This window comes from Brachycentrus maculatus, unplaced genomic scaffold, assembly GCF_059751285.1.
Source record: "Brachycentrus maculatus isolate JH-2025_06_01 unplaced genomic scaffold, ASM5975128v1 h1tg000196l, whole genome shotgun sequence".
Lineage (NCBI taxonomy): Eukaryota > Metazoa > Arthropoda > Insecta > Trichoptera > Brachycentridae > Brachycentrus > Brachycentrus maculatus.
The window spans coordinates 994,845-1,008,034 of record NW_028280947.1 but is presented as its reverse complement, the minus strand read 5'-3'; the positions used below and the strand labels follow the sequence as shown (position 1 = coordinate 1,008,034).

Below are 13,190 nucleotides of genomic sequence, written 5' to 3'. Positions count from 1 at the left end.
TTTCTATAAATACAATAATAGAAGGCTAAGATTTTAGGTATTCCTCCATAACATATTTACGCATTGATTTAAAAAATAAAATTAATAATAATCAGAATTTATCGGGTATATCGGAGGTATTTTGTGAATATCGGAAATAAATTCGCGTATAAACAGCGCGTGAAGAGTGTACGAGAACCGCGACAGTATATTCGCATCTCACTCTTACATACTTGCACTGTGCAAGCGTGAGGAGCTCAAAGCTCAATGTTCTCTGGCTAGCGGCAGTAGATTTTGGGCTCCCGACAATAAAGAATGGACATATGCTTGTTCCGTGAGCGTTGCCAGAAGTTTTTTCAATGTTTTCAGCAAATAAATCTAAATTATTATAATTTTTGATATTTATAATTAATTAAGGGATTAGCTATGAATGTCTCTATTTTTCCGATTCAAAATCGCTAATTTTTTTGTTGTGTAGTGACTACCCAACACTGGGACGCGCGGTTTATTTTTAGCACCGGGAGGGAAAGGTTAACGAAATGTACGAGTGGAGAAAAATGTTCACGAATAAATGCGAATATTTTTTTTTCTATATTCATGAGGCTGACAAACATTTTTGTTCGTTTCATTTCAACAAACGGAAATGTTGTATATTCTTTTTACTATGCGATTTTCTTTTGTGACGCGTGTAATCCACTTCGTTCTCGCGTGAATAATTGAATACCTTGGGTATCTTATTTAAACCTCCGTAACATCTGGGGATTCCCGTATTTTATCCCAATTATTTGAGCGATTTTTTAAAAATAAAATCAACCGACATAGGTATGTTGGTTAAAAGGATATTCTCGGTGTCGAAGAGTATGGGGTATTTACCCCATATCAGGTTCAGACTGTAATCGGGGAATCAATATGATTCCTGACGCGTGAGTGAATTCCTGTAGACTGTAAGGGGATTGCGGGTCCTCCGCGCGACCGGAGAGGAAATGTAATTATTCACTTTCCTTGGTTAACGCATTCGCATTGTTACTTTACCTATATCGTACGTGATATGCATATGTTTGTATTACCACATCGCACCCGTTACGTGCTTTCAGTGCTCTACTAGACTCCCACCGCCATTATACCGCGGCAGCCGTAGGAATTTTTTAAGCCGTGCAAAATTTCCGATTCACCCTATATCAGCATTTTTTTTTGCATTTCACAATATAATATTATAAATTACAAGTACAAAAATATTATATTATACTAAAACAAAAAAGATCCCATAAAAACATGGCCTGTGTGTGGGTTTACATTTTATTTCAGGTTATAATAAAGGGTACTCGAAAGAATACAAAAGATATCAAAAACATAATTAGATTCAAGTGCTAATATAAAATACAAATATTTTATTTTAGCCAAAAACAAGAAAAAATTATTTCTTGAATGTTTTCCGCGGATACTTTGTGGCACATTTTATAAACTTTATAAAATAAATCAACTATGTTTTCACCACTTTTTTTATTCATACAATTTAACCTACCAGTTTCAACAAGAACCTTGTCGTTTTTTTTATTATTTAAAAAAAAATTGAGATTTTTACGGAGTGTGTGGATGTTTTCGGTGAGAGTATTTTAACATTTTTAATGTTTTTTTAATTCAAATAAACCCTGATGATGACAAGGTTCTTGTTGAAACCGCTGAAGTTTAAAAAAACATTAAATGAAAATGAAAAAGTTAACAATACGTATATACTATATGAGTTATAAATCAAGAGAAGAAGCTTCTATTAATAATATCTAAGCTAAGATCAATAATCGTTCGAATGGTTGTTCTTCCATACCTGTTACCTGAAAAAATCGCCTTATATCGTCATGTATTGTCTCATCCTATATAAGAATAGATTGTTTTGCGACGAGCTTTGCCGGGTTTAACCATTCGCGCCACCCCTAGGACCCTCGCCGCCTCCATGCAGTAACACCACCGTTCTTGAAACCATAATATTTCATCTCAGATTCCAGGTCTCTTCCTTGGTTCTTTGATTAATTATAGCTGGTTGGCGAAGGATATCGGATATCTTGTAGCGCAAATGAATTGAATAGTAAATAAACAATTAGTTTCATGTTTCCATCGCAATATATTCCCCCCAAAGAATGATGTTTACGCATTAACAATTGTACGGTAAGACGATAAATGTGCCCAAAATGGGAAAAGTGTTGTGTTTACAATAAATGCTCGAATTATTTAATTCTTAATTATTTATTTGGCAGTCACCCAGTGCAAGGATGTTTCTGCCAGTGTCAAGTATTATTTTTATTTACAAACAAAAAAATAATAGAAAATAATAAAAGCAATTAATACAAAATTTCGTAGTTTAAATTCGTTTTAGCTTTATCATTTTATCTTGGCCTTCTAGCTTTGTGGATTAATATACGAAGCTGTATAAATAATAACTTTTATTGGTATCTCAACGAAGATAAAGAACTAGTTAATGTGGGAATATGAATGTCTGACTTCTCATATCCTAAAAGGTATAAGTCCAAATAACGTTATCGTCTTAAAAATGTTTGCTACGTTCACATATCGATATTTCGATCATTATATATATAAAAGAATGAGACCTTTGATCTCTCATTTTTGGACATGAGATCAGAAAACTTGAGAGAAGGAAAAAAAATGATTTCTCCAGTTTCACGTAAATTTGGTCGTCTTTGTTAATTTTTCTTTCAGTATTTAATATTTTTCTAAACGATCTTTAAATAGAAATAATAAAATATAAATTTCAACTCTGCCACGCAGTGTTTATTCAGTATTTTTTAATATCAAAATCAAACACTTATTTTTAGAGTACTGAATTGTATTTTATAAAATTAAAACACAAAAATAAACATATAATAATTTATTTTACGATCTTTAAATAAAAATAATAAATTTTAAATTTCAACTCTGCCACGCAGTGTTTATTCAGTATTTTAAAATATTAAAATCAATCACTTATTTTTAGAGTACTGAATTGTATTTTATAAAATTAAAACACAAAATTAAACATATAATAATTTGTTTTTCGAATTTGTATTTTATTATTTAAAAAAAGTATTGTATGTTTATTTAAGTGTTTTTAATAATAAAATTGAATTCTGTAGAGTCTAAAAATTTGTGTTTAATTTTAATATTTAAAATATAAATTGAAATGGAGTTTTACAAATTAAACGCCAAATCAACATGATCCGCTCGATTTTGTGAATTTTCGATTTGTATATCAAGTATTTGTGAATTCATGAATATTGACATTTTGTTGAAATTGTGAATTTCGTATTTTTGTTATCAACTTTCATTGCACCCTCAAATGACCATTCATTCGGTTAACCGCTCTGCGTTCCCCGCGCTATGCCCGCAATACGCGAACACGCCACCCAGGGAAGTGACTGCGGAGCCGCGATTGAATGATACAAAGTGACTTGTATCGCTGCCTGTCTATCTCTCCCACTATTGTAATGTGACTAAATTAATGCGCTCAATTGTTTGTGGTGAGATACAAACTATTTTTTCTCAAAATGTTACTTACACTGGATTCTCGTTCGTATATAACTAATAGCGAGTGTTTTTGCCTAAATTTTCACTCTTGAATTACATGAAATTGTAGTAACCTTAAACATAAAGAGTAAATCCACTTACAAGTAGGCATAGGCTGTAAAACTTAAATACTTGACGCATAGGTACCATAGGGTCACAATAAGCGGTGTTGCATAAGCCGTAGTTACATTTCAGTCACTTGGACGTAATGTAATTAAAAAACTAACTAACCATCACGCCGCTTCTCCGCAGGGGTAGGCAGAGAGAATAGAACGCCACACCGTTATGTCTATGGAAATATTCTTCACCTCTTACACAGTCATGCATCTTCTCATACATACCCGCCGATTGTTTCGACTCCAGACCTGACCGCGTTCAAGTATTTGACATACCTGATCATGCCAATTTTTTCCTCGGTCTTCCTCTGGTCCTTTTTTCCAACTACATTCGCTTCACACATCGATATGGTTTAACCAAAGTACCGTCTCCTTTTCACTAAAATGTGCTTAAAACCGAATTCAGTATCATTAATTAGTAGTACACCATTAATTATTTTTTGTTGATATGTTATTGATTCTTCAATATAATAATTTTTTAAATAATAATATTGAAGAATTAATGATTGGTTATTTTTTAAAGAGAAAAAAACGGCATATTAAAACATTTATCTAAAGGTGTTGTTGATATTGTTTATTTAAAGCGTTCGCTCGAAACGTATCCTCAATATCAGGTCCAAGGTGATGCATGCACTTATGAATAAACGTACAATCCAATTAGTGTATCAACATGGGAGTTGAGTATAGGGGAATTATCAGCGCGCGCATGTATACACACGCGTGCACACATACACACACACACACACACACACACACACACACACACACACAGAGCCGACCGCCGTCAATCAGTAGTCGGTAGCGATGTAGTTTGGTTAGGCATCTCGCTGTACTGCAGCGAAGGGGGGTGGCGTCTGCCACCCGTCTGCCCGCCATATCGATTCGTCTGGCCGCCCAGCGCGCTATGCAATCCGACTCGGCTACCTACACCTACTCCGCCATACCAGTGTGTAGTACACTCTGCGCTAGCTGCAGCGCCACCTCTCGCTTGGATGGGTAATCATCTGATCCGATGAGTCCTCTACTACCCTCAGCCGAATTGCCGCTTTGATTAAGCTACAATTTTCGACATATTCACTCGCCATCCGCATATCCTTAATAAATTTGCATGGCAACAAGAACAAGACCCTCAACTCTTTCCGGTCCCCCAAAATTTTTAAAAGATTCCAGGTAGACAGTTTCATTCCAATTGGAAAATGTTTTTTTTTCTCTTTATTTTAAATTCTTTTGCATTAGACAAACATGGCATAAATTCATATACAGAAAAATATAAATACAAAAAAAGATCCCAAAAAGGCATGGCCTGTGTGTGGGTATACAATATAATGTAGGTCATAGTAAAGGGTATAAGGGTATAGGTATTATAAGTAGAACTAGAATAATAGTGTTAATATAATATACAAAAAATACTAGACTATCAGAAAACAAAAAAAATGTTTTTTATTTATTTATTTTTTTAAATAAATAAAAAACTTAAAGTAAAAAGTTAGCAAGCATGTACTATATGAGTGATACGTCTACAAGAAAAAGGAGCTTAAATCTGTCTCTTCAATAAACAATCTAAGCAAAATTTTAAATCTACACAAACTTAGGTAAATAACAACTGATTGAATTGGAATTGTCCTCTGCTCCACATACTGTTGTAATAGATAAGTGACAAAAAATGTAAGCTTGGAATTTAAATGAATAATACTAATGATGAAAAAAATGTCCAATAACATCCGACATGGGACCTAAGAGGAAAAAATCGATGTCGAATGAGATTCGACATTGGACCAGTGAGGGTTAAAATTTTGTGTAAGAATTCCTTATCCGTGGATTTACCTTGTATTTATGAGCAGGGTGCAAAAGAAACAAAAACAAGACTTGAAATTGAAGACAGTTGTTATTTATTTGTCATTTTGCACGTTTTAGTTTGGCTTATTTATACAATGTCCGCCTCCGTAGTGTAATGGTCAGCACGCTCGGCTACCGTTCTGGAGGACCCGGGTTCGATTCCCAGGGGGGGTAAGAATAAATATGAGTGATTTGTTCACTGTAATATTTATTCAATATTACCCTGGACTGGTACTTGAAGCGGAGGGCTGATCGCCTTTCCTTCATGTGTAAACGATCAAGATAATACTGCGTTTATATGACGCAGTGCCCTATGCACCATTGGGGTGCGGATAAGGGTTTTATTATTATTATTTTTTATACAAAGCAATTTCTTTTAACGAACCAATAAATAGGGTAATAATCAGGTATGTCAAATACTTGAAAGCGGCCGGGTTAGGAGTCGTAATAATCGTCGGGTATGTATGAAGAGATGCATGAATGTAAAAGAGGCAAAGAATTTTTGCAAAGACAGAGTGGTGTGGCGTTCGATTCTCTCTGCCTACCCCTGCGGGGAAGCGACGTGATGGTTAGTTAGTTATAAATAGGGCAATAAGAATGGTTGAGGTGTGTATTTCATGCTCATTGTTTGGCTTACATACGAAACAAATGTAAATGATGTTGCAATCAGAGGTTTAACGGATAACAATAATTATAATTATGTCGTGAAAGAAATGTGAATTGTGATTCGAAAAGGTAGTTCTAGGGTAGAATAATGTTGACCATCTACTTGTTTTTTTTTAAACCCTTAATATATGAGTTACCATCGCAAACAAATACATCTCCGAGGAAGAGTTGCATGTAATACAATATATTGGACCCTCGACTGGGTCGCTCCAACGGATGCGCTTGAACGATTTCAACGATAAAAGTTTCCATTTAAACAGTCCGAATGTCGAAACTGCATATTGTTGGTCGTTTTGTTTTACAAAATTTTCCAAGGGAATTTGTGCCAGTACCTACCTTCTTTGTTGAAGTTATCTATTGTGTACGGATTAAGTTTATGTTCACTTACAAAATATGGACATAAGTAATATAAAAAAAACAATATGTTTTAACTCTTCATCCATTTGCACTATTTATCTACCTTTTTTTTCAATATCTCACCAAAAAGGCTGAAAAAATACACGGTACGAAAAATCACTCATTGATTGATTGATTGCATTGGATGATTGCAGCTAGGTTCGCTGAGTTGTTAGTAGGTTAAAAAAATGGTTTAACACACTGAACAAACGCCATTTTTCTTCCTTTATTTCTCTCCAGTCTGGTTTTTATTGCCTCCGCAGCTGCGACAAGGGCGAAGTGTCCCGTCGCTTCCGCGGCATTCCACAGCGCCACACCGCGGTCACATTGAAAACGCACGACAGACGCGTGCGCGCGCATTCGGTCCTTATGGCCTTTTTCACATTATCAAGGCGCCGGTGATTGCAGCTAAGTTCGCCGAGTTGCTAGTAGGTTAATAAAAATTGTTTCACACTGAACAAACGCCATTTTTCTTTCTTTATTTCTCTCGTGTTCTCCAGTCTGGTTTTTATTGCCTTCGCAGCTGCGACAAGGGCGAAGTGTCCCGTCGCTCCCAGTACGAACGATAATAATGCATATTATTATTGTATTGTATTATTTAACTCCATTTCTAGGATGCTAAGATTGTATAATAATTTAGAAAATACTGATAATGTGACCATCGACATATTTAATGATGGCACGGAGAAATACAAGAGGACTATTACCGGATTGGTGAAATCAATTTAAAATTGATTTCACCAATCTGGTGGAGTCTTGAATTTTATACCTTATGTAGCGTAGTTTAATTTCACTTTTTATTTTTACTTCTAATTTTTGTTTTTATTTTTCTTACTTCATTACTTTTAATTGTTATCACCCTTTTTTTACAACCAAATTACTATTCTTTATAAATGTGTTTAACCTGCACCTTTATTGTTTCTGTAAGCTTGTTGTATTCCCATCTAATTGATGAAAAACATCAAAACTATTTGTGTTACACTGTATTTCGTTGATTGTAATATGTTCATTGTTTGTGAACCGTAAATAAATAGATAAAAAATTTAAAAAATTATCAGCGAATAAATAATGCTTCCTCGTTTTGAGCGCGCTTGCAAGAATTACACGCGGAATAAATCGTCCATACATTCCAACCAATCGTGGTCAGGTTAGGAGTCGTAACAATCGGCGGGTATGTATGAGGAGATGCATGAACGTGGAAGAGGCGAAGAATGTTTGCAAGGACAGAGCGGTGTGGCGCTCTATTCTCTCTGCCTACCCCTGCGGGGAAGCGGCGTGATGGTTAGTTAGTTTTTTTTTTATAAATCGTCCATTCCCAGGGGTATTCAAATAAATAATCAATCCTTGCAATGTGTTGCCTTTACCCAACTCAACCAGCTGCCTGACGTATGTAGAACAGAACCAAGTCAGGGATCTAAAATGAATGGACTTGAAAAAATACTTTCTGAAAAAGATATTTGCGTTAGTGAATAATTATTTTTTCCCTTTAAACATGCTTCTCATCTTATGTTTATTTTATATGCTTATTTGCTGTACCTTTTATTCCTTTATATTTTACATTTTGCCCTGTGTTTTCTTATTTGTTTTTCAGTCTTGTCAACCTTGATCCCATGTCCCAAAATGAGTAATGAAAATTACCCATTGGGATTATTATACATGTGACTTATGTATGTAATATTTTTAAATAAATAAATTTAATATTTATATGATACGTATTACTCAGGTTTTCGCACAATTCATGTTGACAAACATGATAAGTTGGTCGGAAATTAAAATAGTTTGCCTACCACTGATTTAATTCATCTTATTTATATCGCAATGAACGTCCACCGAGAATTTTCGACAGCTAATTGTAATTTTTCAAATTTTATTTTCTTTTAAAGTAGGCTTAGCGTTTCCTTCATCCCGGGTCAAGGTTTCGAAACAAGTGTACTTGTATAATACTTTGCCGGAATCTCTCGAGACGTATTTGGAAAAGTTTCTTGAATCACATCACCGTCTCGAGTGCCTACATTCTTATTATTTGCAGTGTTTCGTGCAACTCATTTTTACAATTACGTTTTTAGCTAAATTATACAGCGCCGTTCTTACGCAACATCTTATCACGAGTGTTCAGCTTTGCTTTATATTCAATTTATTTATAATTAACATACTCATTACAAACCTAAAATTTAAAGCGTTTACATTAAAATCGAAAATAAGCAAGAATACTATTGCTAAAGGTGTAGAAGAATCCCGCTTCGGAAAACTCCTTCAGACACATGGAACAGATCATTATCCAATGAGATATTGTTCAACATAGCGGTAGCACTTCCTACAGGCATAACCATCGGCAGGTTGGTCCTGTGTATATGAATGTGAAACAATCTATGCCGACGATGTCTTAGGTAACTATCGGGAACATACAGACCAATGCTCCGGATAATTTTAGGATTATCGATCATATCGATATTGAAGACATATGTATGTTTTTAATGTAACGTGTAACACTTTTTTTGTTTTTCTTTGAACATGAATCATGTATCGGGGCCTCCTCTTTGCATAACTTTATATTCAAACAGAACTGACCATCGTTCTCAGTTCTCACACCTCTGTATTCAAGATCAACTTCTCCGGGTGGGGACGGGCGGCACCGCGCAGAAGGCTTTTCTCATTTATTGGCTCCTACGATTTGTAAATAGCTGTGCGTGTCACCTTTTTACGGCGTGCCGGCAGCGCAGGTATCACCTGGTCGGGACTGTGCCGGTTGATGTCACGACTGACGTTAAAAATAAGCCCTGTTCACCGACAGGTCGTCGGCCGCGGCTCGACTCCACCGTGCCGGATGTTTTTTCTGCGGCTATCGCGCGAGCCGGTGGGCCCAGTTCAATTCGAACGCTTCCTATGCCGAATTACCTGTGCAGACCTTCCGCTGGATAGGAATAAGAATGCAGACAATATAGATTATCCTATTATACGCCTTTTCCCGTTAACACATTGCCAACTACGAGATAACTCTTTGCTAGGACGCCGACTACGAGTTGTCTCGTACTGTGTTTACCTGCCATATTCGTGCAGCTTCGATAAAATTCCTAGTATATCAAATATAATATGGTTAGATGGGTTTTGGGATGAGAACTAAAAATCAATGCTAGTTTACATGAACAGAAAATTATTAATAAATGAACAGAAAATATAATTCTGAAAAAATATTCAAAATCAAGAAGTACCTAAAAGAATATTTTTACTGAATATGATTAAATGAAATTGGCTTTTTAGACCGAAATTCTGAAAATTGCCTTGGCAGACAACGTGGTAAAGTACTCGATGTGAAAAATATACATTCAAATACATTTTTAAAAAAACTAGAAAAACCAAATATTATTAACGTTCGGGAACATATTATAGGTTCTCGTACATCATTGACGTACGCAAGTAAAACTATATGTACTGACGATGAGGGTTACGTTAGGTGTCGGGTTGTAGTCCCGTGGTTAGTGTCGCGGACTCTTGAGTCAGAGTTTTTTGGTTCGAATCCACTGTACCACAATTTGATACATACATATTTCTAATAACGAGCCGCTTGGGCTCACCGAAATAGTATGAAATTGAAGTATTTTTGTAAATAATAAAAACACAAATATTTCTCTTCTTAAAAGAAACAATATTTAAAAACTCGTTTAACATGAAATATTTACGAATATTTACTTATATGCATAAAGCACCTGGTTATTCTGTTCATTTATTTTTTCAAATATATTTTTATTAATAGTTCATTCATTTGAACAGCCCCTTGTGCGTATTTTTCTGCTCTTGTTTTATGAAAATAATTGTCTCGGGACTTAAACAAAAAAATCGCTGTTCCTTCCTAAAGTTGGAAACTGATCGGAGCATTTCGTCGTAACATAACGTCATAACATCGCTCGCGGCAAGCATCACCGAGCATCCGAAACTATGGATGGAGCGCTCGGCTCGGCGTACTGACTGCCTGAATGCTCGCATCGTAACGTGTTACGTTACGATAAAAATGCTCCGGTCAGTCTCCACCTTAATGCAAACGTACGTTTCTTTACGGATTTCAAAAAAATCTAAAGAATACCATAACATTGTTAGTGATTAATACGGTCAATCAGACGGTTTGACCTTTCATAATATGTTTTTTGTAATACTTCTTTCAAAACTCTGAATCGGTGATGTGCATGCTTTTATCTGTTTAAATAGACCGCTTGATTTCTCCGACGATAAATTTCGTTGATTGGCCTATTCTCTTGCGATCTTCGTTTTGAATACTTTCAAATTCGAGACAACATTGAACTAGAATCGAGCATCTCAAACCAGTCCAGAATATTTTCGCAATTTGGCTGACTTGGTTAATTTTTTTGTGCGAGCCGTCCGAACTAGATCTTCCGAGTTTGGCTAATTGGCACAACTCGTATTCCCACGGCTAATGGGATGGATGTATGGAAACTTTCCCCTTATCCCGGCCGACGTAATCTAACGTATTGTCTGACTGGTCGCATGGGATACGGAACGCGGCATTCGGCCCACATGCCTCTGTACGTATCCTTTACCCATAATGCTATTATCTCGGCTGGCTACTGCTAACTACCTAGAGCTATTGAACCCAAAGGTTTCCGCACTAGTAGTCAGTTCGCATACAAGTAAGATAAGCTATTAATTATCTATTCAGTACTGACTGTCAGGAATCATTTAGTCAAATAAATTTCAGTTTTCGTATTATAGTTTGAAACAATATATGTTTTATTTGGGATATAAAGTGTTTTGAAAGTTACTCAAATGTAGGTACTTTGAACTACATACATACTAGAATTTGATTCAATTTCATTTTTGTCAAAATGTGCTCATACCATAGTATATTTTTAATGATAGCTCCTAGATAAGTTATTTTACGTATCTTTTGATACGGTGTTCGAAAAATGATGCGGAATGCATCGAAACATGTGTCACGATAGATTTTAATAAATTGTGGTATTTAGAAAGTAAAATAAAAATAATAATAAAAATATTTGTTGTATTTTGGATTTTAAAAAAAATTCTTGTGAAATATATCATTATCGTTGCTTTTATTTTTTACACGTGTTTTATCGATGATATAGCGGTTTGAAAACATTTGTATATTTACGTTTTTAACGAAGTATTCCGATGCTTCTCGAATGGCCGAATGTATATATTATTTTAACAGTTTTCCAAAGGTAATTCCTCTCATCTCCAACATCTCCTTTAAACTCAATTTATTTGACTGAAATAGTTAGTCCAATAAATCTGTTAGGGGCCATTTCGCTTGTGGTCGCTGGTCGCCCTTGGCCCACTGCGTCCGCCCTGACATCTCGTTGCCATTTCATTACGTTCAATATCGCGAATTCCTTTGCGACCCATTAATGTAATACTATAACATTTACGAATCACTCCTTACTGAATAAATCTTCTCGGCGCACTCTCATTAATCCGTCGGAGGCCATCCCTTTGCGTGGATGACCTTTCGGGAATATTTCATAAAGTCGGTTTTGTAAAGTAGCTTCGTTATTTATTTATTTGGCGTCCAATTATCTTGCTGTGAATTTTCAAAAGTCTAAATCGTAAAATAAATTAAATATCTGTAGCGTTTCTACATTAAATATTGAATTAAGAAAATTACCGCAATACTGCAACATTCACTGTCGGCACGTGATTGAAATCCATATTACTTTGGTTTTTGGAATTACTATATACGTATTTGTGACGAGAACGGTTCATATGCAAGTTTGAAGCGCCATCTGTTGCTACTCAATTGAGGTGAAGATAACTTAAACCTTTATTTACATCATTTGGAGTGTGTCCAAATACTTGTTCACAAAAATTTGATAATCTCTGATTATAGGAGTTGTTTTACATGAGGTCCCAATCCTGGATTAAAATCACATACCGCTCACTCCTTTCAACAACGTTATATATCAAAAAACTTGATTTTTCAGGAGATCGTTTTTAAAGTTTAAGAATGTAATAAAATGTATTCAAAATAAATATCAAGTCACTTATTGAACTTTTTACTGCGACACAGATCTATTTAGGTAAAACCTGAAGGTTTATTCTCCGTGGAATATAGTATATTTTCTGGGCATTCCGAAAATAGGCACAACCGAAAATTGACGATTTTTCATGTATGACGTTGTTGAAAGGAGTGAGCGATACATGAGAAACGCTATAAAATATCCTTTAAGCTTTATTATTTAAGCTTATAATTTTACCGGTTTACATATTTACAACATTTTGAGTGTGTCCAACTATTTTACATTCTAGGAAACGGTTTTTAAAAATAATACATACTTATTTTTTAGCTGTTTAAAGTATATTGAGTATGTTTTAAGTATATTGATTACGCAATATGCCTTATTCTTAAGAAATTACTTCAAAGTAACATTTGAATACGTATTCCTAATCTAGTAACTGAACCGTTGTGCGTAAGGGACGTCAGTTTCCTGTCCAATTTAAAAACATTTTTGAAATTAAAATTGGCGTAGTACTCGTACAGGCTTTCTCGTACGTTTCTTTGACGTTTTTATTGTTATCGTTGAATGTATCACGTTTAATTATTTTATTTATTTATTGGTCTCCGATTAAAGTAAATTGATATCACGATTTATTCGAAGGAATGTTTTTTCATTGAAC

The 13,190-nt window shown here is 35.0% G+C and overlaps 1 protein-coding gene across 15 annotated transcripts in view; it reads left to right on the top strand.

Annotated features, from left to right (window-relative positions):
- pum (pumilio) overlaps positions 1-13,190 on the top strand; it is a 366,079-nt gene that overhangs the window by 22,402 nt on the left and 330,487 nt on the right. The window lies entirely within an intron of this gene.